At 40.0% G+C, this 26043-nt stretch overlaps 1 long non-coding RNA gene across 5 annotated transcripts in view; it reads left to right on the top strand.

Moving 5' to 3' along the window:
* The first annotated feature begins 3739 nt into the window (after positions 1–3739).
* The window catches only part of LOC102403646, a 473607-nt gene continuing 451303 nt past the window's right edge, over positions 3740–26043 (top strand). For 2 of the 5 annotated variants that reach the window (XR_006553238.2, XR_006553240.2), the window contains exons 1-4: positions 3759–3886; positions 6567–6608; positions 8332–8420; positions 21619–24478. This is a non-coding gene — a long non-coding RNA (uncharacterized LOC102403646). Of the gene's footprint in view, positions 3887–6566; positions 6609–8331; positions 8421–21618; positions 24479–26043 lie in introns of all 5 variants that reach the window. The other 3 variants (XR_003111300.3, XR_006553239.2, XR_006553237.2) reach the window with 3 other exon arrangements.

Here is a 26043-nt window from a genome sequence, read left to right as displayed (position 1 = left end):
TCCCCATGCTCTATTGTTTTTCATTTCCTTTCTCCTCTGCCTCCATATACCTCTCTTTCAGGTGATTTAAAGGGTGCCTCTGCACACGCACCCTGGCTGCACACATGTGACATAACCAAGGCTCTTTTCAGCTTGTCTGGATACAGTTCAGAACCCCCTAGAGGTTAGGGTGATGGAGGTCAATGGCTTTACAAACCCCCAGACTCTACTGTACCTCTGATCCTTCTGGCCCTCTTGATATGCTGGCAGAGGCACTAAAGAGGCCGTAAGATCTGCAAGGTCACAGCTCAATGCATGGCCAAGAAGGAGCTCTCAACCTGAGGTGGATGCACATACATGTGACCCCCTGCTTCCCCTCTCCACGCTGCACAGACAGACGTGACTCCCAGAGCACTCTCTCTGATTCTTCTCATCAGAATTAAGTTCACTTAACATTTTAAAAGAAAAAAAAAATCTGACAATATTCACACAGTTGAGTCTAAAGGACTCAAAGAACTGGGGTTCATTTACATTTGCTCTCCATTTAAGTCAGTGAGGGCACTCTCAAAGCTGCTTCCTCTAGCAGACTCAATTATTATCATAATGCTTCCCTTTTCTCCCTGATCCCCATTTCACAATCACATTTTATTCTTAAATATTTAGTTTTCTTTTATTCAATCTTTTAGGTTACTATATGATACAGAAGTGGGGTGGGGGGAGATGGTCTTTTTCTCATCCCAGTTAATATTCATCTGTCTGCCTAAAATTTTTTTTCCTGTTTTTTTCTTTTCTTTTCTTTCTTTTTTCTTTTTGTCATTTACTACCATTTTGGCTGGCGGGTATAGTTTGTTTTTTTTTTTTTTTTCTTAACCTCTAAGCACACCAAATGTCTTTAGACTTGCATGTTAGACAGGAGACTGATAGCATAATGATGATGGAATGTTAAATACTATCTATGTAAATCAGCTCCATCAATGGGTACAAGATTCAGCTACTTTAGGCCTCTTTTTTTTTAACATACATTTTCATTTTTTTAAAGGAGAATAATATTGGATTGTTATTAACCTACTTTAGAAGAATCTTTGCATTACTAGACACATTACTATTTTGCATAAAGCTACATTAGATTTTGGTATGATGTACAACATTATTTCTCCTAAATGCTGCTTTTAACGTCCAAGTAGTTTCTTTTGTATTTTTGGCAGAAGATTGGTTTCTGATAGCCAGATACCAAAGAAATAAAGATCTTTACATGCTCTCTTCAGGCAGAGGAAAGGAAATTATATTTTCTCCACTTATTTGAAGTGTGGATAGATTCTAAGAGTGATTATGCTTTGTGGTGATTGGTGAAACCTCCAGTTCATCTTGGAGTTCTAGAACAAAGCTGTGAGAGCAAGGCTTGTAAATAGGTTTGGATTTAATAAAGGGCATCAGAGTGGTTACCACTCTTGGTTGCAAGTGTTAGGATCAATTCAAACCTGGTTGTAAACTCATGTACACAAGGGTGCCAGGGGCCTTAAGGGTAGCCTGGAAGGAGGACTCCAAGCAAAGCCACTGGGTTTCTGTCTTCTCTCCTTTGTCTCTTATTTCTCCTTCACCTCTTCCCATCTCTCTTCCAATCTGCCGTTCCCTATATCTTTCTCTCTCATCCCAATTTTTACTTCCCTCTCTCCTTCATTTCTCTCCCTCCTCCACCCCTCTTCCCAACTTTCTCTTTCCCCCACCACTCTATTATCTCATCTCTCTCTCCTCCCATCTCTCTCCATTTTCTCTCTCTTCATCTTTCTCTCACCCCATTTCTACCCACGTTTGCACCATGTTCTGTCTCCAATTTTTGTCTTTCTTCTTTCTCTCCCCCCATCTTTCTCTGTTCTTCTGTCTCTCTTCCCTCATCATCCTCCCCAACCTCTCTCCCATCTTTCTTTATCTCTTGTCAACTCATTTCCCTCTGTGCCATCTCTCTCTCTCCCCCATATCCATCCCATTTATGGCCTCTTCATACAGACTATGTCATGGCTTCCTCCACATAGTGGGGGATGTAGCATAGGCAGCTCCAGCTTTACATAGTCCCAGCTTGGTGACGCCAGAGGAAAAAGAATGCTTTAGACTCTAGTTTTATGTAAATATCAGAGAAGGTTTTCATTGACCTGGTTTGGGTTACATGCCCACTTCTCGGGATTAATTCACTTATGCCAACAAAATGAAAAAGCTGCCTCACCTACTTGGATTGAATGCTTATCCCTGTGGCCAGCGGTGATGGGATGGGGGCGAGGTATTAAGCTTGGCACCTTCATTACAATTGGTTAGAGTAAGAAAGAAGTCTTCCCTTAAGAGAACAGGAGGGTTATTAACAGAAGAGACAGGAAATAGACTGTGGGTGAGCAGAAAGAGCAGATGTCTACCACAGCCACCAAGATGGGCATGGAAAGCAAAGAACAGTCCTCCCATTCACTGTCTTATTCTGACCAGACAGTATACATCGGAAGCGGGTAGGAGGAGTATATTCCTTACTAGTGGATGTAGCTGGTCTTTTCTCTTTTGATCTTAGGGATCCTTCTGCTGCTGCTGCTGCTAAGTCGCTTCAGTTGTGTCCAACTCTGTGCAACCCCATAGACGGCAGCCCACCAGGCTCCCCCATCCCTGGGATTCTCCAGGCAAGAGTACTGGAGTGGATTGCCATTTCCTTCCCCAATGCATGAAAGTGAAAAGTGAAAGTGAAGTTGCTCAGTCGTGTCTGACTCTTAGCGACCCCATGGACTGCAGCCTACCAGGCTCCTCCATCCAAGGGATTTTCCAGGCAAGAGTGCTAGAGTGGGGTGCCATTGCCTTCTCCTAGGGATCCTTCTAGTTGGTTGAAAAAGACCTATTTTTAAATCCCTTCAGTGACCTGTCCTCCTTGCCACTAATATCTTGCACATCCCAGCTTGTTGTGAAGGGATGGCCCAGGTGAGCCAAAACAGCTATGCATCTGCCACTCAGGCTCTTTACCTAGGCTGCTTCTCATTCTAACTGTACCAACTCCACCCAGTTCCTTAGGGCTTCTTAATTCCCTTCAGCAGACGTCGGCGAAATACTCTTGACTCATGATTCAGCTTGAACTGGGTAGGTACATTTTTTTTTTTTTTTAAAGCAAAAAAGAGGGATACCAATCACAAGAAAAAAGAAATAATAGAGTTTGGGGACATTCAGTATTGCAATGGGAAACTGGGGAACTGGGCTGTGGAGGGGCATATTCTCCCTCAGTGCATTTTGAATTGATTTTCAGAGATAGAGATGGGCTCTACAATAAGGGCTGAGTATTACCAAACAAGGACTCGCTGCCCTACGAACAGAGAAGCCGGTACTATGGCAGTGGCTTTCAAGAAAAGAAAGAGCTTTACTGTGAGGTTGACAGGCAAAGAAGGCATGAGGCAACGCTCTCCAATTTGTCTCCCTGACCCAGGGTTAAGGTGAAATTTAAAGGGCTAGAGGAATTTCAAATGTGGAAGCTGATTGGCTAGTCTTAGAATTAGTCCATATAGGCTACTAGTCCTTCTGGAAGCCAAGTTTTCCTAATTGAAAATTTTCTTGCTTGGTAAAGAGCTCCAGTGGCAATACTTTTACTCTTTTGAGTTTTGTAGACTGAAGATTCTTGATTCCAGGGTCATCTTGGGGATGTGGGTTCCTGTTTTTCCCATGTCTAGTGCTGTGTCTCTGTAAAGTAACTTAAGAGCGGATTAATCAACAACCTGTGCAGCAAAACCCTTTTCAGCTGGTGCTGTTTCACTTAATTGACAACCTATTTAAGGAGGCAAAACCGGTTCAAACTGGTGCACTTTCAAGAAAGAACAGAAAAGGATGCGGAGCTGCTGCTGACTCTCCACTTCGCTTTTTTTGTCCTACGTTGGAGGTGAATGTCCTTTACTAGGTACAGATAAGCCAGGATTTGGGAACTGGGGGTGGGGGGTGGGAAAATGATAAACACAACTTTAATTGGGTTGGGAAGCATTTGTGTGGATTAATTTGCTTCAAAATGCCTTAAGAGAGCCAACCCTGAAGATGAGTTGAAACTATTTTAATTTCTCCCTAATAAATAGAGCCAGGGGTGTAGACAGATACATGTCAACAGAGAAACCAACCTTCATGGGTCCTTCTCAAGAGACTTATGAGAAAGTTGTGGGGCAGAAGGAGAAACGGGGCTCAGAGGTGGTGCTGAGAGCTCCATTTCCTCCTCCAGGCTGTTATAGTAGTTTCTGGCCGAGCCTGTGGCTCTTGCTGCCTATTTTGGATTTGGCCGAGACTCCTCCGGGCGGGCTTTGTGCCGCCTCTGCCTGTTTGTGTAAGAATGTAACACATGGACCCAGCAGTCAGCCAGGTGCCAACCATGTAATCCGACACCATATGCTCCCAAGTCAGGAGAGCATAGAGCAGGTTTTTTTTTTTTTTTTTTTATACTTTTGCAAGTAGGTTAATTACATTCGTCTATATTTTAAGCTTTAAGGGTCACAGATTCGAAATTATTCCTGACATACTTAGGTGGCCATTTATGACCAAAATTACTAAATGTGAACTGTTGCATCTTGAAGATGGTGCAAAGAGCATATTCTCAGAATGAGACCACAGCTCAAAAAAAAAAATGCTCTCTTAGTAAGACTGTTCTTCATTGGCAGTACTTATAAAAACTGATTTAAAGTGTTGTTTTGAGGCAAAATCAGTGTTGCTCATCTTTTAGGCATCCTTCTTTGCCCAGATGTTTGTGATATTTAACCGGTTTTCCAGGGGATATTGGTGGATGGAACCAGCTGTGTCTTTTTCTCAGCTGCTCTTTGTTCTTAAAGTTTAAGTATAAAAGCTAAACTTTGAAAATGAAGTTTATATAATTCAGGTTATTTTACCAATACCAGTTCATCCAACCAGTCCATCCTGGAGGAAATCAGTCCTGAATATTCATTGGAAGGACTGATGCTGAAGCTGAAACTCCAATACTTCGGCTACCTGATGCGAAGAACTGACTCATTTGAAAAGACCCTGATGCTGGGAAAGATTGAAGGCGGGAGGTGAAGGGGACCACAGAGGATGAGACAGTTGGATGGCATCACTGACTCAATGGAGTTTCAGTAAACTCTGGGAGTTGGCAACGGACAGGGAGGCCTGGTGTGCTGCAGTCCATGGGGTCGCAAAGAGTCGAACACGACTGAGCAACTGGACTGAACTGAACCAATACATGCTAATGACATAGCTAATATTTGTTGAGAGTTCTATCAGTGCCAAAAAGTTGCTGAGATATTTGCATGTAGCGTCTTAATCTTTGAACAACTTATGTAACAGGGACTCTTTTATTCTTGATGTTAACAAGTGGGATATGGCTGTTATCTTGCATTGGCCCCTCCGGGTGTGTACCTTACTCTTTCACTCTGTTCTGAGCCTAGGAGGCTGACAGATACCAATCACATCCACCACTCCTTCACCTGCCCTCTGGCTTACTTTTGGATTTGGCCAGTCAAGATCCCCGATGAGACAATTAAAGGGATGACTAAAACAGTTTTAGAAACCCAGTCTCTGAGTACACTACTAAGCATCTCTGCTCCTCGAATTTTTGTCTATGAAATAGAGATGAATCTACCTTTTTCTTGGGTGGTGGTGAGTAGGATTAAATTAGATGACTCACATAAAAAATACCTAGCTAGATTTCTCCATTCTAAAGGTCTGTTTTCTGTTGCATTTTGTAACGTAGTAGTCTATGAAAGTGATACTTCACAATCACAGTTTGTTCTCTAACATGGCAGGGGCAGGAGGCAGAGTGCCATATCCTGCCCAGACACCCCGGACCCACCTGGGAGTGGCCTACATGCAGTGCATTGACTGCCACAGCGACTTGTGTCTGCCTGAGTCAGTGTTCTTTGTCCTCAAGCAATCAGAAATGCCAGTGTTTCCTCTGGCTCCTGGACTGATTTTTTTAATATTCACATTCTTACAAATTTCACAAAAATTTGAATTTTGTCAAATGCTTTCCCAGTGTACATGGTTTGTATGATCTCCTTTGATTTATTAGCACAGTGAATTATATTAATAAATCTCCTTAGATTGAGCACTCCCTGCATGGCTGGAACATTATTCTAATTGGCTAATTGATTGTTTGCTAATATTATGTTTATTTTTGCTTCCATGTTTATAAGTGAAATTGGTCTGTGGTTTTTTTGGCTTCCCTTGTAGCTCAGTTGGTGAAGAATCTGCCTGCAGTGCAGGAGACCCGGGTTCAATCCCTGGGTTGGGAAGATCCCCTGGAGTAGGAAATGGCAACCCACTCCAGTATCCTTGCCTGGAAAATCTCATGGACCGAGGAGCCTGGTGGGCTGCAGTCCATGGGGTTGCAAAGGGTCGGGCATGACTGAGCAACTAACACTTACCAGATTCAGGTATCAGTGTTACACTTACCTTACAAAGGGAATTGGGAAGGTTTCCTTCTTTTTCTACTCTCTGGAACGGGTTGGGTAGCCCTGGGATTGTATCTTCTTTGAAGGTCTGGTTTCTGCATGAAATCCTTTAGGCCTGACGCTTTGTTTGTTGTTTTGTAGTAGGTCTTTGATAACTTACTTTTTGTCTCGTAGGAAACTGGTGTGTTCAAACTTTGGTCTACTGGAATCAGTTTGGTGAGTGGTATTAAAATTATTCATTATTTAGGTTTTCAAATTTATTACACAGAATTATACCAAGTATTTTCTAATGGAGTATTTCAGTTTTCTCTTTACCTTTTCTTATTTTGGATGTTTGTGCTTTCTCATCCTTTTTTTTTTTTTTTTTTTTAAATTAAGTAAGCTAGTGGTTTGTCTGTTGATTTCTTCAAAGACCAGATTTTATTTGTTTATTGGTTTTACTTTTTCCTCTTTTCTAAAGCATTAGATTTTACTATTTACTTCCTTCCTTCTGTGAGTATATTTTTTATTTTAGAAAGAACAATTTCAAGTTACAATAGCTTTATGATACATAAGACAAATCATTCCTCGTTAATATTTTTCCCCAGATTTTTCTGGGATGTTTTCATTTGTTTGTGAATAGTCTCCCAGAGGTGACTTTTATAATTATTGGTCAAATTTCACTGGAATTACATTGATTATTTTTAGATTTTTGGAGGAGAATGGGTATTTCTATAATACTGAATCTTCTTATCCAGGAACAAGTTATGTCTCTTCATTATTTATTTGTACCTCTCAGTAATTTTATTTTTTATATATATTACACTCAATTTTTGTTAAATTGATTTAAAGTTTTAGCCTTAATTGTTTTTTACTTGTGTGAATGGAATTTTTTCCTTCTATAATCTGTAAGTTGTAAGAATAGTATTGATTTTTGTGTGTTTGTAACTGCCCATTTCATGAATGTTTGTTTCTACTTTTTTGTTCTTCCGTGTTTCCCAAGTGTATAATCATATCATATGCAAATAATAACTGCAAGTTCATTTTCCAATAGTTGTATCACTTACTGTTGATTTTTATATGCACTAATTGGTACTTTCAGAACAGTGTTAAATAACAAATGTAAAAGAAAAACCTCAAGTCATATTGTTGACTTTAGTGAGGATGCTTCTAGTGTTTCAATAGTTAGCGTAATTCTTAATTTTGAGGGAGGATACATGTGTCCTTTTTCAAGAAGTAAATTTTTTTTAAAGCAAGAGATATATTTGAATATTATTAAAAACTTTTGACAGTTTTCTTGGTAATCATATTTTTCTCCTTTGACCTATTTATTTGATGAATTTCATTAATGGATTTTCTAAGATTAAAATACTTTTGAATTCCTGGAATGAATCAATTTGCATAATGTACTGCTGGATTCTCATTGTTAAGATTTTTAGGGTTTTTAATGCTACTATTTTTAAAGTTAGGTTGGTTTGCATGTTTTATCTTTTATCAAAAATTTACTTCTTAATGGTTTCCAAGTAGTCTGTCATGTGGCTATACCACAAATTAATGCCATTTTCACTTTCATTCATTGGAGAAGGAAATGGCAACCCACTCCAGTGTTCTTGCCTGGAGGAGAATCCCGGGGACAGGGGAGCCTGGTGGGCTGCCGTCTCTGGGGTCGCACAGAGTCGGACACGACTGAAGCGACTTAGCAGCAGCATTGTTCCCTTATAGAGCCATTGATTTGTCATTTCCATTTTTCAACATTGTAGGTAACAATGAATATGCTTGTCCACCCCTTTTCCTTGTTTCTTAGCTTATTTACCACTTCTTAAGAAAGCCCCTTCCTGACCCTCTGACTACACTAAATCCTCTAATTACATGGAACTGTCTTATCTTCCCAGTGCTTTGTTAGGTCTGTAATTTACATTGACTATGTGTAGTTAATGTCATCCTCTTCTCTACTATTTAGTAAGTGGCATGAAGTCATGGACCATGTCTGATATTACACATCACTGCATCCTTCCAGGAGCTCAGTGCCTGACCTATAGTATGAGTTCAGTAAGTACTTTCTGAATAATGATTATCATCTATGTACATATATTTTCTTCTAAGGAGGGCAGGCCTGTTATATAAAAAGAAATTTTAAATTTTATTTTCTGTGTACATTGAGATAGTAAATTAATTGATTGGAACTGGAGGTGAACTAAATTATTTTCATAAGAGAGGAGAGAGGAATTTGGGATGGTGGAGAAGGAGCAGGTGAACAGAAAGGTTGGAGTCTGAGACACAGACCCTAAAGCTAGTGGTAAAGGGACTAAGGAGCTTCAGAGAAAGGATTTTTAGTTACAGTAGAATCCTATTCAACTCAAGTGCTAAGTCTTGATAGATTCTTAGGAAAATCATTTTTGTGAAGCTAAGACAGTTATTCAACAAAGATGTCAATGTCATCTGAGTTTCACCAAGAAGGTAAATTAAGTTTAAAAAGGGCAACGGTAAAGTCCTGCATGTAGATTAAAAAATACATCTGTTGCCTGAAGTAGTAAAGGTTTGGAGGGGACCTGACTTTGATAGCTTTCTCTTTAAAAATGTGGGCAATTACCTGAGTACAACATGTGACAATTTGTGTGATCAGTATTAAAACAGTGAATGCAGGAATTAATAGGAGGACAACATCCTGTCCAAGGTAGACCATAGTTCTACGTCACCCTATTGGTCAGGTTACATTTAAAGTATTCATTTCAGTTTTTTTTTTAACCTGAATCATTGGCAAACTTGATAGCACCCAGCGTGCTACCTAGTAGGGAAGAGTTTGGAAGGCCATGGCCTAAGAATCATGTTTGAGGGGAAGAGAAACCGTTTAGTCTCAAAAAGAGGAAGTGTTCAGGCCACTTGATAACTGTCCTCAAATCTGTTGAAGGACTGATGTGTTGAAAAGGGTTAGATCCTGTTCTATGGGCTGCAGAAGACAGTATTTGGAACAACAGCATATATTATGGGGCCTAAGATAGACTCAGTACAAAAACTTTAGGATTAAATTAGAATGTGCTGCTGTTGGAAGTGGGAGCTTTCTGGCCTTGAGTATTCTAGCAGAGGCTGTGTGACCATCTATAGAGGAGACTTCTGCTTTGAATGGGTCAGACTACATGACTTCTTCAGTCTTCTCCTATGGAGAATCTATGAAAAAGACTGGCTGCCTCATTGCTTTCACTCTTCATTGTTACTGGTTTAGCTATCTGCTTTACTCTTCAGGCTGAAAGCTCTGTGAGGATGAGGACCATGTCTATTTTGTTCACATTGAAGTAGGAGGGGCTGGCATAGAACTTTGTGGTCAGTAATTACTTGGTGAAGTGAAATGAATGGTTGTCACCCACGATAAACAATGCCGATGGAGCAGTTAAGCCATAAGAGTAGAGGAAATTAATTAAGGGGACTGGGTTCAGTTGATTTTTGTCTCTACTTTGGCCCCATCCTTAATATGTCAAGTCTTGAGCCAATAGGAGACCTGGTCTTATTGCCAGCTTTATCTTTTAGAGGTAGACTTCCATTTCTCCACTCATGAGATAATAGGGAAAAACCATATGGCAGAGTGTGTAAGAGCACAGTTCCTGGAGTCAGACTCCCTTGTATTATTTTCACAGGGTTACTGTGAGAATTGAATTTGTGTGTTTGTATGTATGTGTATTGGAGAAGGCAATGGCACCCCACTCCAGTACTCTTGCCTGGAAAATCCCATGGATGGAGGAGCCTGGTAGGCTGCAGTCTATGGGGTTGCTAAGAGTTGGACACGACTGAGCGACTTCACTTTCACTTGTCACTTTCATGCATTGGAGAAGGAAATGGCAACCCACTCCAGTGTTCTTGCCTGGAGAATCCCAGGGACGGCGGAGCCTGGTGGGCTGCCGTCTATGGGGTCACACAGAGTCGGACATGACTGAGGCGACTTAGCAGCAGCATGTATGTGTATGTGAGCTATTATTATAAATTGGTATAAATTCTTTTTTAAAACTTAAGCATTTGGAAAAGACAGGACACATGGTAGGGCTTTGAATAATGTGCATAATGATGAATTCTCTCTATATATACAGAAGCTTATGAAGAAGCCTTCTAAAAGTTGTACATACACTAGAGAGATAGAAGGCTGAATTTGAATCCCAGTTTTGCCATAAGCCATTCTCCTCTCTGGAATATCAGTAACATGGAGCTGAAAATACCAGTATTGACTACCTTGAGAGTGAAGTGAGCTGAACTGTGTGGTAGAATTTTGATAACTGTAGATTAAAATGCGTAACTTGAGTTCTATTACTGCTTATGTCTTTATCACCACCACTGCTCTCCCCACCACACACACTGTAGTGGGGCCCTGGCTCAGCTGCTACTTTGCAGGATTCTTCTCTTCTACCAGCTTTAGCTCCTTTCCTTCTCATCATCCCTTCCTGGGAGGAGGAAGGGAGGGAGTACTTCCTCTTTGCTTTTAGAGCTATCAGGATGCTCAGGTTTAAGGGCTTAGATTAGAAAGAAAAATGGCTGTTTTGATTTCCACCCTGTTCTTCTATGCCATTTCTTTCTTGGTCCCTCTCAAAATTTTCCCAGCTCTCCTGTGGCATAAAGTGAGTCAGAATAGCAAATGAAACATGCAGAAGACATAAATTCCAGGCATAAAATATATATCAAATATACATCTATCAATTGGCTTTATGCTATCTGAGCTGCCCCCAGGGTGTCAGTGGATCAGGTGAATGGATTTCTGCCACTGTGGGTAATTCCATAAGGTAATAGGGCCGGCCTTAATGCAGTGGAGAGGCAATATTCTCCAAGTTATAGATCAAGGTTTAAAAGGGGAATTTGTATATTTTGATTTTGTGAGTCAATGAAGTTGAGTCCCTAAGGCACTCTCGGAACTCAGGCTTTCTGAGGCTGTGGAGAGGAACTGACTAAAAGCCAGGAATGCAGCTTGAAGGAGATGAAGCCACCCTTGGCTCCAAAGGACTGGTCCAGAAAGGTTCAGTCTTAGGATGTCTGAGGAAGCTCAAGAGTAAAGATAATTGTTGTATAAATATTGCTTTATTTTTTTCATTTACTTGATCAAGTTAACTATTATACTAAATAGTGAATTTGTCTAATCAAATGGAGAAAAAATTCAAGCTATTTGATTGACTGACAACACTCAACCAGAAAGGTTCATCAGTTAGCTTTAATTGTGATGTTACACCTCTATGATGATGCACTAAGAGGGAAGACTTGGAGATGGAGAAACACAAGGAACACTTATTAAGATGACATTTTATTTTACAGGTACTGTGCTTAGCATTTCCATGCACTGACTAATGCTTTCTGCACCCCTATGATTTAGGAACTATGGTTATCATTTACATTTTATGGTTGAGGAAATCAAGACATTGAGAAGTTAAGTAACTTGCTCGAGGTCCACCTAGTTGGTGGTGGATCAGGGATCTGAATCCATTCTTAACCACTACAAATACTGCCCCAAAGAGAGAAGCTCTTTCCAATTTGGGGGATGGTTTTCTAGGCTCCCGGAAGTCTGAGAACTTAGATTCAGAAAAATTCGATCAGAAATGAGAATATTAGAAATGTGCCTGGGAGTAAGTTAATATTCCTGAATATATATATATACACCAGTGTGCTTAAGAATGGTTTCTACAGCTCCACACAACTAGTGGGAGGTAGGGAGAAACCACCTCCAACCTTTCTTGAGATGAAATCTGTTAGCAAATTCCACATTTGGACCTGAACTCCAGCAGAGTTGTTAGAGATCTGATGACTTGGCTGAGATTTAAAAGATTTTCCAAACATAGGGGTCTCAAGAAGGATGCAGACTTTGATTACTGAAGTACAGCTGTGCTAAACATTTCAGATTACTGGGGAGTCCCAAGTCTAGTACATGCATATGGTAGTAAGCAGGATACTAAAGATCAATATCTATTAGCCGACCTCTTCTTCCCAACAGAACTCAGTTCCATTCCTGCAGTCACCCTGCCCCATGTGGCCAATTAAACACAGCTGATCCCAATTCCAGATCCCAAGGCTGGGCCTGATTAGGTTTAGCAATCCAATTTTTCTATCCTGGGATTGGTTCAACAGTGGGCATATGATCTGATACTGGCCAATTAGAATTGAGAGGATGTCGGGGGAGGAAGAGAAGTTAGGTATCTGTCAGTTTTCTTCTATTTTAAGGGAAATTCTCAGAGATTATCTTTTTCTTTCCTTTGGAAGTAGCTATGTTTGTGTTGTGATAATTATGCATGTCTCACAGTGTTTTATAACTTTCTCAAAGACCCAACTAAAATCAGCTTAAAGAATACATGTTGATTTTATAACCAATCACATAAGAGTTTCAGAGGTAGGATGGTTACAGGGTTGGTTAATCCCAGGGGTGCAAGGTTCCCTGCATCGTTCTCTACTGTGTGTTGGTGGCTTTCTTTGTGCTGACAAGATGATAGTAGCAGCTCCAGGAATCCTCACTCAGGAGAGGCAGGAGTGTCCAGAGGCAGGAAAGGTGGCAAGTTCCTGACTTGTGTGGGAAACGTTCCTAGAAGGGCCAAAGCTGACTTCCTCTTATGTTGCCAAGAATTGTTGCATGTACATTCTTCAAACAGTTGTGGGTAGATGAAAGAAATGACCATAATTGGCTTAGATAATTAACATCTACACTTCAGTTCAGTTCAGTCTCTCAGTCGTGTCCAACTCTTTGCGACCCCATGAATTGCAGCATGCCAGGCCTCCCTGTCCATCACCAACTCCCGGAGTTCACCCAGACTCACGTCCATCGAGTCAGTGATGCCATCCAGCCATCTCCTCCTCTGTCGTCCCCTTCTCCTCCTGCCCCCAATCCCTCCCAGCATCAGGGTCTTTTCCAATGAGTCAACTCTTCGCATGAGGTGGCCAAAGTACTGGAGTTTCAGCTTTAGCATCATTCCTTCCAAAGAAATCCCAGGGCTGATCTCCTTCAGAATGGACTGGTTGGATCTCCTTGCAGTCCAAGGGACTCTCAAGAGTCTTCTCCAACACCACAGTTCAAAAGCATCAATTCTTCGGCACTCAGCCTTCTTCACAGTCCAACTCTCACATCCATACATGACCACAGGAAAAACGATAGCCTTGACTAGACGAACCTTTTTTGGCAAAGTAATGTCTCTGCTTTTCAATGTGCCATCTAGGTTGGTCATAAGGAAGATGAAATATACTATTTGATACTTGAATAAAACTGGGCTTCTCTTGGAGAGAGAAGTGGGAGAGAGTGTGACTGCTGGATAGATAACCAATAGGGTTGCCCATACCCTACAATGACTGTAGTTGTCAGACTACCAGTGTGAGTGAAGCCAGCATCGAGGATGCCAAGGTAGACAGATGCAAGTATCTGGGTCCTTAATGACATAATGAGCCACTGAATCAAACCAAAAAAAGAAACCTATACAGCTTCCTGTGGACTTCTATTATGTGCCATAAGTTCCCTTCTTATTAAAGCTGTTTGAGTTTTCTATAATTTGCAACTGAGATTACTAAAGACAGATACAAGGTGCTTAATGTACACTTGGTGAATAAATGAATGAACAGATGAATGGATTTGAGGTTTATGTACTAAGGATGAAAGTCTCTTATTGTATCATATGAGGATGAGCAATTTTTGAAAAGCAGGCAGGGGTAAGTCAGATTTTGATATACTGAAAATACATAGTAAGTTCTTCTGAAAAGACATATTTATCTTATAGTTCCTTTTTAAAAACATTAGAGCATATCCGTGGTTATTACTGTTAACAGAAAATTACTGAAAGCAACTGGCTCTCTTCTGGATGAGTACAAAGTGGGGAGATGAAGTAGGTATACTATGGAAGTATTTAATAAACCATTTATCAAATATTTCTGGGGTGCTTATGATATTCCAGGCATTGTGGTTGGTCTCAGGGATACAAAAGTGAGCAAGAACAATGTGATCTTACTTTCAGAAATTTGGAGTATTTCTTCTATATTTCAGGGATCTAGACTAAAATATCCCCAATAGATCCTAAACTAGTAGAGAAGTATTACTGTTAATTTGGTTTACTAAAAATTAGGCTAATTGAATATGTAATATTTGGTGGTTGTACAGCACTCCTGTAAAGTATATACATGTATATAATAAAATAAATATTAATAAATACCTGCCATTGATAACTTACTCTGTGCTATGCATGGTTGGTTCTAAATGTCATGTACTTCTCATAATGATCATGTGAGGTAGATACTATCAGCAATCTCATTTTCTTGATGAGAAACCTGAAGCAGAGAACAGTTAAATTTTTTATTAAGGTTACACACCTAGCAAGTTGCTCAGTTTGGTTTTCTACCCTGCGAAACTTTTTCCAGAACTTATTCTCATAACCACTCCTATATGGGCATTGTATTTTATTCCCAATTGTATAGATTAGAATCTGAGTTTCAGACAGTGAAAATGACTCACCCTGTCTATAGTAGAAGGGAATCTGTGCTGGTCTCAAAGAGGTTTTTTGAGTATTAAATGAAACAATATGTAAAAAGTACATAAACCAAGTGCCTGGTGTATAGGAGGCCTTCAAAAACTGGAGGGCTTTAAACAAATTTAGGGTTTAGTTTTCTGGTCTTATTCTAGGAATTGTCAGAAATCTCTGAATTTCCAAAACCCACAGCATTTCTTTACCATATCCATTTCTTCTAACCCCCCTTGACCTACAGGAGGCCCCTACTTGCTTTTCAAGTATTGCAGGAGGAAATTATAAGAGGTGATGCAGACTCCTGAATGTAAGTCAGAAAAAGTTCTCCTCTAACTGTCTCATTTCCCTCTTCTGAGAATGTCCAAGGTTAGCACAAGAAATCCATGGGCATTGAATTCTCCATCAATTTTCAAAAGGTTACTTATTGTAGAACTTTAGGATTGGAAGGGACCCTGAAGAACTTGTAGTTTTAATCCTGTATTTGAAACAATATCTCCTTCTTTGGAATCCCTCCAAGAGATAGTTTCTGAACTTTGGATCTGGGCCTGGGGTATTCATGAAGATGTTTATCACTCTTCTATCACACAGAGAAAGAAGTAACTTGTTTTTTAAAAATTAATTTTGGTTGAACTATCATCTGTTATAGGAAAGGACAGTAAATCATATAGCTCTATTTATTATCCCCAAGTAAGGCAACAGAAAAGGTTATGAATTTTCTCAAAGTGAACTTACTGTGTAACCAACACTCAGAGGCTTCCTTCATGCCGTTTCCCACATACTAAGCCTTCAAAGGCAATCATTGTCCTAACTTCTGATGCCACAAATCAGTTTTGCCTGGTTTTGAACTTAGTATAAATAGAATCATGCAGCATGTAGTTCCTTGTGTCTGGTTTCATTCTATCAGCATAGAGGTGTGAAATTTATCCATGTTGTTGAATGAGGCTGTAGTTTGTTCATCCTTACTGTTGTGTAGTTTTTCACTGTATGACCAGACCGTGACTTATTTATTCATATTCTGTTGATGAATAATCGACTGTTTCTAGTTTAGGCTATTAATTACAGTGCTTCTGTGAACATTCCTGTACATGTCTTTTGAACATTTGTTCACATTTCTGTTGTACATACCCAGGATTAGAATTGCTGGGTCATAGGAATGCATGTTTTGTCTTTAGTCAATGCTGTCAAACAATTTTCCAGAGTGTTCTCCAGTCTAAAAAGATTGAGTTTAACTTTTTAAAGGATAGGACCCAAGGGGAACATAAGAAGCTCCATTATAAGTGATGCTACATCTGTACTCAAAGAATCAGAAGCATCTACTTAAAACTTCATTTGTTCAACATATATTGATTGAGAACCTACTATGTGCTACAGGCTCTTAAGTTTTGGGGATCTAAGAGATTAAAAGAGAATTTAAGCATATAATCCTATTGATAACTATTTACCAACTGTGGTAAAAGCAATGAAGGAAAAGTACAGAATGCCATAAACCCAAAAGACTAATGCTTCCCTTTTTTATTCCTTAAGGGAAGGGGAAAAAAATAAATAAATAAACAACCAACCTCTAACTCTAACAGTGTTAATTGTGAACCAGCTTCCAGGCTGTCAGGTTGCAACCTAATTAATCACTGAGGGTGGTATGGAATTGACGAATTGCTTTGGTGCTCTTTTACTAGTATAAATCTTTGATTTAATGATTGCTGCTCTCTGATTCATACCGTACTACCTTGGTGATCAATATGCATGATAAATGGCTGATTTTCAAGAACCACCCACTTGGTAATGCTCCTTTACATATACAGCATGTGTATATATAAATTAGCACGCAAGACAGATTTCTAACAAAGCAGCAGACGGTGAGGTAATATTATGGGTTGAGAAGGAGGGGCAGAAATGGAGGAGATGAATGGAATTTGCTGATAGAAGCTGGGAGGAAATTTTCAGGAAGGGCAAAATAAAACACTCATTGAGAGAATTCTCTTTTCTGTTTACTGTTTGATCAGTTTCCCTTTGCTTAAGTCCTTCAGTTCAAGGATCTGACACTGCTTTGAAGGAGACTTACTATTCACAGCTCCTTCAGAACAAGAAATTCGTTGTAAGATAAAAGCTATAAGTAATTATCAGCTATGGATTCCTTTGCTTTATTTCACAGTTTCTATCACCAGGTGGGCATGAGGGTAGGAAGTTGACTATGGTTTGCAGTGGTCCTGGAAGACCTGTTTTGTGGTTTGTTCATTAAATCCAGAACTGTTTATTGAGTACCTACCATATCTCAAGCTGCAAGCTAGGTTCTGGAAGTACACTGGTGAGTAAGACAGGATAATGTCCACCCTCAGGGATCCTTTATCTAGAAGGGTCTGTGAGGCTACTAGAGCCTTCTTTGGTATATTGGACACACATGTGCTGTACTTCACTCTGGTGTTGAGATACTTGGTTTCTAGTTTCAGAGAATTATCTTTAGGTGTCTCTCACCCTCCTGTTCGCACACACATATATTTTGTGATTCAGTTTCCTCATCTGTCAAAACCTTGCTCTCTCAGATTTATTAGGGAAAGCCAGAAGTATGTGATGTAACTGTGAAATAGTGAGACCAATTCTGATGTGAGTTTTACAGAAACCAGTCTCTTTATTGCCATGTTGTAAATATGACAGCAACTTGAGTAGTGAAGAATTATATGAATGTAAGCTGTTTTGAATTTTCAGTGAATTTTATTTTATCTGGAAGACATAATCAAAGAAACACTGAAAGAATTCTTGTTGCATTATTTTTGATAGCAAGAAGTTGGAAAACCTTAAAGACCCATCCCTGGAATTTTGGTGAAACATGATGAAATGATTCAAAATGATTACACAGATCTCTATTGACATAAAAAATAAGTTCTCATCATATTATTGAATAATAAAAAAGGTTTAAAAAAGCACATGTAGTTATGATCCTGGGCACAGAGTGGGTATTTGGTAAATATCTTTTTAATAAACAAATAACTGGTTATTTGTAGCTCTTCCCTACCTCCCTATCAACAAAAAGAAATGTATGGAATGATGCTCCCTAAATTGTTAAACGTTGCTGTCTTGGTAGTGGAGTTTCATGTAAATAGAAAAAAATTTTTGAAAACTATGTTCTAAATAGTTTATTTTTTATAATGAATGTTATTTATTTATATACCTAGAAAATACGAGCTATTTTCATTTTTTTAAAGAACAGTACTCTGAATAAGAATACATTCCATCTGTTAAAAGGAGGTTTGAAGCCTCTCTTCTCTGGGATTTGATCTTCCTCAGTATGCAAGAGAATTAAGAAAAGCGACTCCTGGGCAAGTGGTAGAGTCTCTTTTTACAAGACCTGGAGGGCTGATTTCATCAAGTCCCCCCTGGAGAAATCTGAATGGTTCTGCATCTCTCCTCCTGGGAGCTGGTTTGCTCTCCCTCCCCTGAAGCCAGGGGATTCTCACTTTTATTACTATTGTGGCTTCTCTTCCCCTCTACCCATCTCGCCCGGGCGGATTTCTTGTTTCATCTAGCACCCAGTAGAGCTCTGCTGAGCTGGGGCCTGTCTTTCCCACCAATCCTCATCCAATTAATTGATAAAAAATTAATAATTTAATTTTAGTGATGGGAATTATACACCATTCTCTGAGCTCCCTCTTCGTGAAGCATCCCAGAGTTGCCTCATACAGACAAGCACCTGAAGCAAGAGGAAGGAACATTTTCTATATTTTAAGTGGATCTGGCCACTTGAGCATCTTTGATTGGAGGGCAGGCAAAAGAACAGGAGTCTGAGAGCAAAAACGGTCCCATTAGAAATCAGAAGGTTGAAAGGAAATTGGTAGGGAAAAAATCACACTTGTTCCCTCTGTGCTGGTGGATATTTTTGGGACTTGTGCCAACCTACTTACTTATTTTAACCCTGAATGGCATAGGTGTGACACAACTTCATTGATTTTTGGATTCATTTAAAATTCCCTGATTGCTTAGTTGGTAAAGAATCTGCCCACAATTCAGGAGACCCCAGTTCGATTCCTGGGTTGGGAAGATCCGCTGGAGAAGGGATAGGCTACCCACTCCAGTATTCTTAGGTTTCCCTGGTGGCTCAGCTGGTAAAGAATCTGCCTGCAATGCGGGAGACCTGGGTTCAATCCCTGGGTTGGGAAGATCCCCTGGAGAAGGGAAAGGCTACCCACTCCAGTATTCTGGCATGGAGAATTCCATGGACTGTATAGAACATGGGGTCACAAAGAGTCAGATACGACTGAACGACTTTCACTTTCAAAAGTATGAACTCTGAGTTCAGTCTTCACAAGCTGTGGGACCTTTGGCTTCAATGTTTTCATCTGTAAATAGAACTAATAAGACAACTTATCTAACAGGGTTGTTGTGACGGTCAGTGATACGATGTCCTTATAGCACTTATATCCAATATAGCACTTATAGCCCAATATCTGAGACTTTCTGCAAGGGCTCAAAAGTTTTAGGTATAATAGTGAATATTATTTCTGCAAGTCAGTATTAGGGATTATTTAGCTAGAGGCCAAGCTAAAGTTTATTAAAGTATTGAAGGGGTTATTTCTTTGTAAATTTAATCTAGGAAGGAAGAGTTTCTTGAAAAAATGTGCTGTTTAAGGCAGTGATGTAACATGATTGCAATGGTTAATCAACTCAGAACAGTTTTCAAGTCCCCTCAGGTGTCTTAGAAACCTTGAAATCACATTATTTCTAGTTAGTTATCCAAGTGTACCTTCTGCTAAACATTCTGCTAACAGTATTTTGAATTACTGCAAGTTTTAAAATACCAGTTTATTAAGTATTGTCTAAAGCAGATGTGTGCGTAAATGGACCTTTACATATTTTAAACAAATTGTGGTTTCAGTGTACAGTAGAATTGGTAGCTTAGACTGTATTAAAATGATGAAGATTTGAATTAAACTCTCCTGGGTTTTATTCATGTAAATGCCGTAGTATGAACAGCCATGGAATTATTTGTAAGTATCTTATATCTCCTTTATTCTACAGTAAACCCATAGAGATAAGTAATTGCTCACTTATCTTTTTGTCACACACATACTATTTATAGCTTGGTGTATAGTATAGAGTAAATGTTCAATAAATGTTGAATGGATTATGGCCCAGAGTTTGTGTGAACAAGTATTTGTTAGGCTGGTCAAGGGGAAGATGGTGAAACAGAGCATTTAACCTCAGCCTACTTTTATCTCCTGCAAAGATGAAAAGATCCTTGGGTTCACTGTGTGTTATGTATTTCTTTTGTGTTTTTCTGACAACACATAGGATGGTAAGTATTCAGTATACACTTAATTGGATCAAAGTAAATAGAAGGAGGGAAAAGTAAATAGAGGGAAAAGTAAAATGGGCTACTATTGTTCTTAAATGAGGAAAACAATTTCCCTGGTTTTAGCCTCTCAATAAAATTTTTTGAGCCTTCCCAACTTTGTAGCTCAGCTGCTAAAGAATCCGCCTGCCATGCAGGAGACCTGGGTTCGATCCCTGCATTGGGAAGATCCCTTGGAGCAGGGAATGGATGCCCACTCAAATATTTTGGCCTGCAGAATTCCATGGTCTGCATAGTCTATGGGGTTGCAAAGAGTTGGACATGACTGAGTGACTTTCTATATATACTATAGATTTTGGTGCATGGCAACACAAGTTGATTGCCCATGGAAATCTGGTCATGAAGAGTTTCATCTCTCTTTTTCCACAAAGAATATTTAATAAGGTCACCTTTTGACACACAGTTTGAATTTTATAGCCAACCAGACCATTTTCTCAGTCCTTGCACTCAGCTAAGGAAGGACCCTAGAGCAGTTACCTGGGTAATCGTACCAAGCTTCTCCTCAAATGCAGATAGGGAAGAGCTTTGAGGGAAACATTTGCTACCCTTCTAAACACAGGTTCCTCTGCCTGTAAAGCATAATGAAGCTATAAGCTCAGCATCAGAGGCCAGGCTGGCACTAACTCTGGAACACCTAACTTCATTGTCCATCTCTAGGTAATGTGTTGGTTTGCCCAGGCATCGCAAAGCTTCGTAGCTAGGGATCTGAGGAACTGCTAGAAGAAGGACTTAAAGAAGAATTAATGAGAGAGAAGGATGATTAATGGAGTGGAGTTGTTTTTGCTGATTAGAACGGTTGATTTTCAGTGGTTGTAAGAAGGGATACCAGACTCTTTCCACAAGAAAAGCCATATTATGTGTAAAAGAGAGGCCATTTCATTCATTAAAAAAAAAAAACCAAAAACAGTAGAAGCAGAGAACCTTAGAAGTCAGGCTTTTAGGATGTTAGTGTCTCCCACCAACAATTAGATGAGCATAAAGATGCTCCCAAATTGGGTACCAGCAGCTGAGAGTATCCAGCCTCCTGAGCAGGACAAAGCTCACCGGCCAGTGTCGGCTTCATGACAGCTGCAAAAGCAATGGCTACATAAACTTTCTCAAGGGTGGGGGCGCGGAGAAAGCGGAATGTGCGAGACGTTTTTGCAGTAAGAAAAACATAATAAATCCAAGAGCTACACATTGCCTGGGGATTTTTATGACCATAGCCAGGCATGAAGGAATGACTGAACTTAACTAAAGCTGTTAATTACCTGGGTGAGATCAAAAGCCCAAGTAAGGGAATATATTTATGATGCACCTTACAGGATATGCTTCAACTTTTTACTTTTTTTTATTAATTGGTTTGATTAAATAGATTTAAAGAGCCTGGGCAGAGCCCTTTAAATCATATTCCATATTGATCTAATGAAATAGTCAATAAATTTACTAACATAGCTCCTTTCCTTTACAGTCTGAAGGGAAATGCTTCACTGAATGGTTATAACTCAACTCCAAACCTCACTGCCATTCCCACAGTGACTCATCGAGAGCAGGAGGATGCTGGGAAAATCTTTTAGGCCATTTGGAGGAGTGCTTGAATAAGTGGTTTAACACCTGTTCACAGACTACTCACCACCCTCTGACCCTCATCCACCAAGCCCTTTGGTATTTCATGGAGGACTTTATTGGAGCTGGCCAGTGTTGGGTGCCTTGCGAATTCTATGCATAATTTAGCAAATTTACCAATGTTTGCCACCATGTGTTCTAGCCCTGACTCTGGGACTTCAAGACTCCAGCCATATTTTAGAGCCTTTGACTTTCATTTGTCCATCCAGTTCTGTAAATATTGACAAAATGAGGCTCTTAAATACAGTAAAATGTGCTCAGATGAATAACAAATCTATAGTGAAGATGCCTAAATCTCTCAGTAAACCTCAAATCCTGGGAAGGTTTCCTAAAGTAGTTTCTTTGTGTCCCTTTCCCACCTCCTAGGGCAGGGCAGAGAACCTGGATGAGAGACATGGATAAAGGGATATTTTATGGAATCTTTTAAACACTGACATTTCATGAATTTTCTTTTGAGTGAGGAATGGAGCAAGGTTTTGCACTTGCCTTATTAATCCCAAAGATAGGCCTACAAAGCAGCGTCCTTGGGGACACAGTTTCCCTGGGCTTGGGGTGTCAAGTCAGCACAGAGGTGACAAAATTAACTTTGGAAGTCCCTTAATGCACCCATACAGGACAGTGTTACTAGTTTTTGTGCCTAAAATCCTGCAAGTAATTTTTGTGTACCTTCAAGTATGAGAACCACTGTGAGGAGGAACAGAGTAGGTGTGCAGCTCTGAGGAATTCAAACCAACCTGTCTTTAAAATCACCATCAAAACCTTAGTATGAGTGGGGGATGAGCTGGCATTCCCAGAATGACCCTGACAGCCTACAGGCTTTAGTCGACCCTGTTTTTATATTGAGCCTTTCTAACCGTAATGCAGTGTTACAGATTGATTATGATTGCTAAGCTTAAACTAGGAAGCGGAATCACATCTCGGAGGACAGGGGCAGGGGAGAGTGGGTGGGTTTAGTCTCCCAAACTTGCAAGCCTGCGCTAAATTAGACCTTGATGCAGCTTCACTGTACTCAAGAAAGCAATGGAATTCTTGGGCAAACCAGGGCAGTTTGTGGATGTAAAATGACTTTAAAAATTAAACGCTGTAGTGAATTCAAATGTTCAAACTCAGAGTTCCTCAGAGTGGAGGAGAAATCCCTATAATAGAGGCCTTTCTCTCTCCTTTCACTTCTCCCCTCTCATCTTATTGTATCTTCAATTATCTGGGTAATTTGGTCCTGAGGGCATAAATTCCTTTATAACTCAAATCCATTATGCAGAGAAGAGTCATCAAGAAATTACTCAGATTGCATCCCTGATGGTGTGAAGGTTTTGGAGCAGATCCGGCATCCCATTAGCAAAGCACTGCTCTCGAATTTAGATTTGAGCCTGGAGGCTGGACATCCATGCTCTTCCCTTCACCCCTCTTTGTTTCAGCAAGAGCCGCCTGTAGGGAAGTCCTGTGCTGGTGCTGGCTGGCGGCAGCTTCTCTCCATCCGAGGCCACGGCTGCTGCCAGCTTCCCTTGGCTGGCGTAGACACCTTCTCTCCAGGCCAGGGAGAGCCGCTGCCAGGCGGGCAGACGTATGCTTCCATCATGTCTCACCATCTCCTGGAGCCAGGCACCCAGGCCTTTTGATTCCTGTAAAATTCAGGTCCTTCTGGTAGAGAGCTGGTTTTCATGTCTGTGGCCTGATGGGGATTGTCCTTGTGCAGCTGCTGGTGGTCTGTGAGCAGCCTGCCTTTGAGCTGACAGGCCCTCAACCAAAATGCAAACACATTCAAGTTCAGTTTTAGAAGAGGACATTCTAAGTCTGGCAACCTCTCTCATCTGGCTTCATTCTTTCTAGATTTCTGGTTTACTAGGGATATTCAGTTTGGTTTTATTATTTGTGTATACAGGTTTTCCCTCTCCCCCCACCACCCCCGCTCACCCCCGCAAAGTGACGACTTTGAGGAAGGCAGCATGTAGAAGGATCTTAGATTATGGTTCAGGCAGACCTGTGTCTATTGCTCTTTGTCTTCCCTCACAATTAAGTAAATACTGTGAGAAGAGAGAATTTTGTGTATTTCATTCTCTGCTGTGTCCCCAGTGTCTGGCATTGTGCCAGGCACATAGTAGGTGATCCATGAGGAATTAAAGTGCATGAGGAAAAGAATGGGCTAGCATGCTGTGCTCTAATTAGCAGCTTTGTGATTTTAGGAGGAATTCTTTTAAATGTCATTTTTCATTTTGTCACCTGCAAAATGGTCATGAAATGTGTAAGACCATAGAGAAAGTACCTGGCTAGTGCTGTGTTCAACAAATGGTAGGGTCTCCCTCTCCCGTTTGTCAACCGTAGAGTGAACTCTTCAAGGACAAACACCTAGTTTGATTCTCCATTTCCCAGGCCTAGCACTGCTCCTGCACAGAGTGGGTGTTCCATAGCGACTTGTTGAATGAATATGTCCTCCATGGGAAGCGGGTGCTTGGGGATCAGTGAAGTTGACTACTGAGGACAGGCCTAGAAAAGTTACCTTTCTATTGTGTCTCATTCTGGTATCTGTTTCTATGTGAGGGAAATGAATAGAGAATTCTCTCCAGATCATCTGGATCTATGGATTATGTGATGATTTGAAAAGGAATTTTTTTACTGAAATTTCTTCTTTTCAGTCAAAAAAGACCACTCATAGGATAAAACGCCAGGCCTTGCAGTGATTTGCTGACCACACTCTACATATTTTGAAGGTTTGATACTTTATGTGTAATTTCTTGCACATTTGTAATGTTAGGTCACTTGACCCATTCTGTGAGTTAACACACCTGCTACTGTTACACGCATTTGACAAGTAAGAAAAGTAGAGGCAGGACATGGAGATTTGCCAAAGTCAGACACTTATTTAGTGGTGTTAAGTTAGAAACTGCATTTCCTCACCCCAAACTCGCCTCACCAGAGCATGTAGCTTCTGTGAGTATTGAGCTGAAAGGAGGATACAGGCGTTTTGCACTCCTGTTCCCTTTGTCAATGTTACTTATTTGCAAAATCTTGCCTTTTTTTCTGTTACTTGACCCAAGGTCTGTATCTACCACACCACTTACAAATTGTTCCAATCTCTATTTTTATTGTTATGCCTGACATATAGTCACTTTCTTAGCTTGCAGTTCAATTAATCATGCTCGTGTAATTCTGAAGGGAACTTTTGTGTTCGTTTAAATTTGGAAGGTGTTGAAGAATCACTTACAGCTTTCAGCACTACTTTCTCCAGATATGACCCAGCTGAGAATGTCTATTTGATTTACTGTGTTAAGTTGTGTCTATCTTGTTTTTCAAGAGGGGCTAGCATTATTAATTTTATTCTATTTGGGGGAATAATTAATTTTATTCTATTTTATGGAATCTATATTATTTATATTTATAATTCATTTATTTATAATTTTATTCTATTTGGGGAAATAATTAATTTTACTCTATTTTGGGCTTCCCTTGTGGCTCAGCTGGTAAAGAATCCACTTGCAATGCAGGAGACCTGGGTTCGATCCCTGGGTTGGGAAGATCCCCTGGAGAAGAGAAAGGGTACTCACTCCCGTATTCTTGCCTGGAGAATTCCATGGACTGTATAGTCCATGGGTCGCAAAGAGTTGGAAACAACTGAATGACTTTCATTTTCATTTTTGGGAAAAAAGAGAAGAATGTATTTATTCCTATATCAGAAGATATTCCTATGCTGGTAATTAGAGGCAAAATTTTTTTTGTTAACCTCTGATAAAATAACATGTAAACTGAATGCAAATCAAGTGTGACCTAAGACTTCTTATATTATTGACAATTCTGGTCCCATCCAAAGCCACAGAAGATGATAAATTAAGTACTTCTTCACGGTAGTATTGGTGATGTTCAATGCAAACTCTTTTGAAGATGAAATGGAACATTTTTATGAAGAGGGATGAATGAAATACAATAAGCTACTGTGGAGATAATTACTAGAATGGAGGTAAAATAGGTACCTCGGTGATTCTTCTCTAGTGTTGCTATAGGTATGGTCATTTAGATGCAGCATGAAGCCTCAAGCTACAGAATGCTAGCTCAAGGGTACCAAAGTGTAGACAATTCTATACTCAGTTCATATGTTTATTCTTCATTCCATTGGACTAACAACTTCCACATCAAGAATGTGTTTTCATGACTTAGTATAGACCCTACAGTGGTGTTTGAGGTCCTTGCTTTACCTAGTGCCCTCCCAACCTCATCTTGCTTTGCTCACTGCACTCTCTCTACAGTGGCTTTCTTTCTTCTTATTTCAGCACATCAAGCT

Source organism: Bubalus bubalis, chromosome 9 (genome assembly GCF_019923935.1).
Source record: "Bubalus bubalis isolate 160015118507 breed Murrah chromosome 9, NDDB_SH_1, whole genome shotgun sequence".
NCBI classification, from domain to species: Eukaryota; Metazoa; Chordata; class Mammalia; order Artiodactyla; family Bovidae; genus Bubalus; species Bubalus bubalis.
The sequence above is the reverse complement of the archived record's forward strand: the minus strand, read 5'-3'. Positions and strand labels throughout refer to the sequence as shown.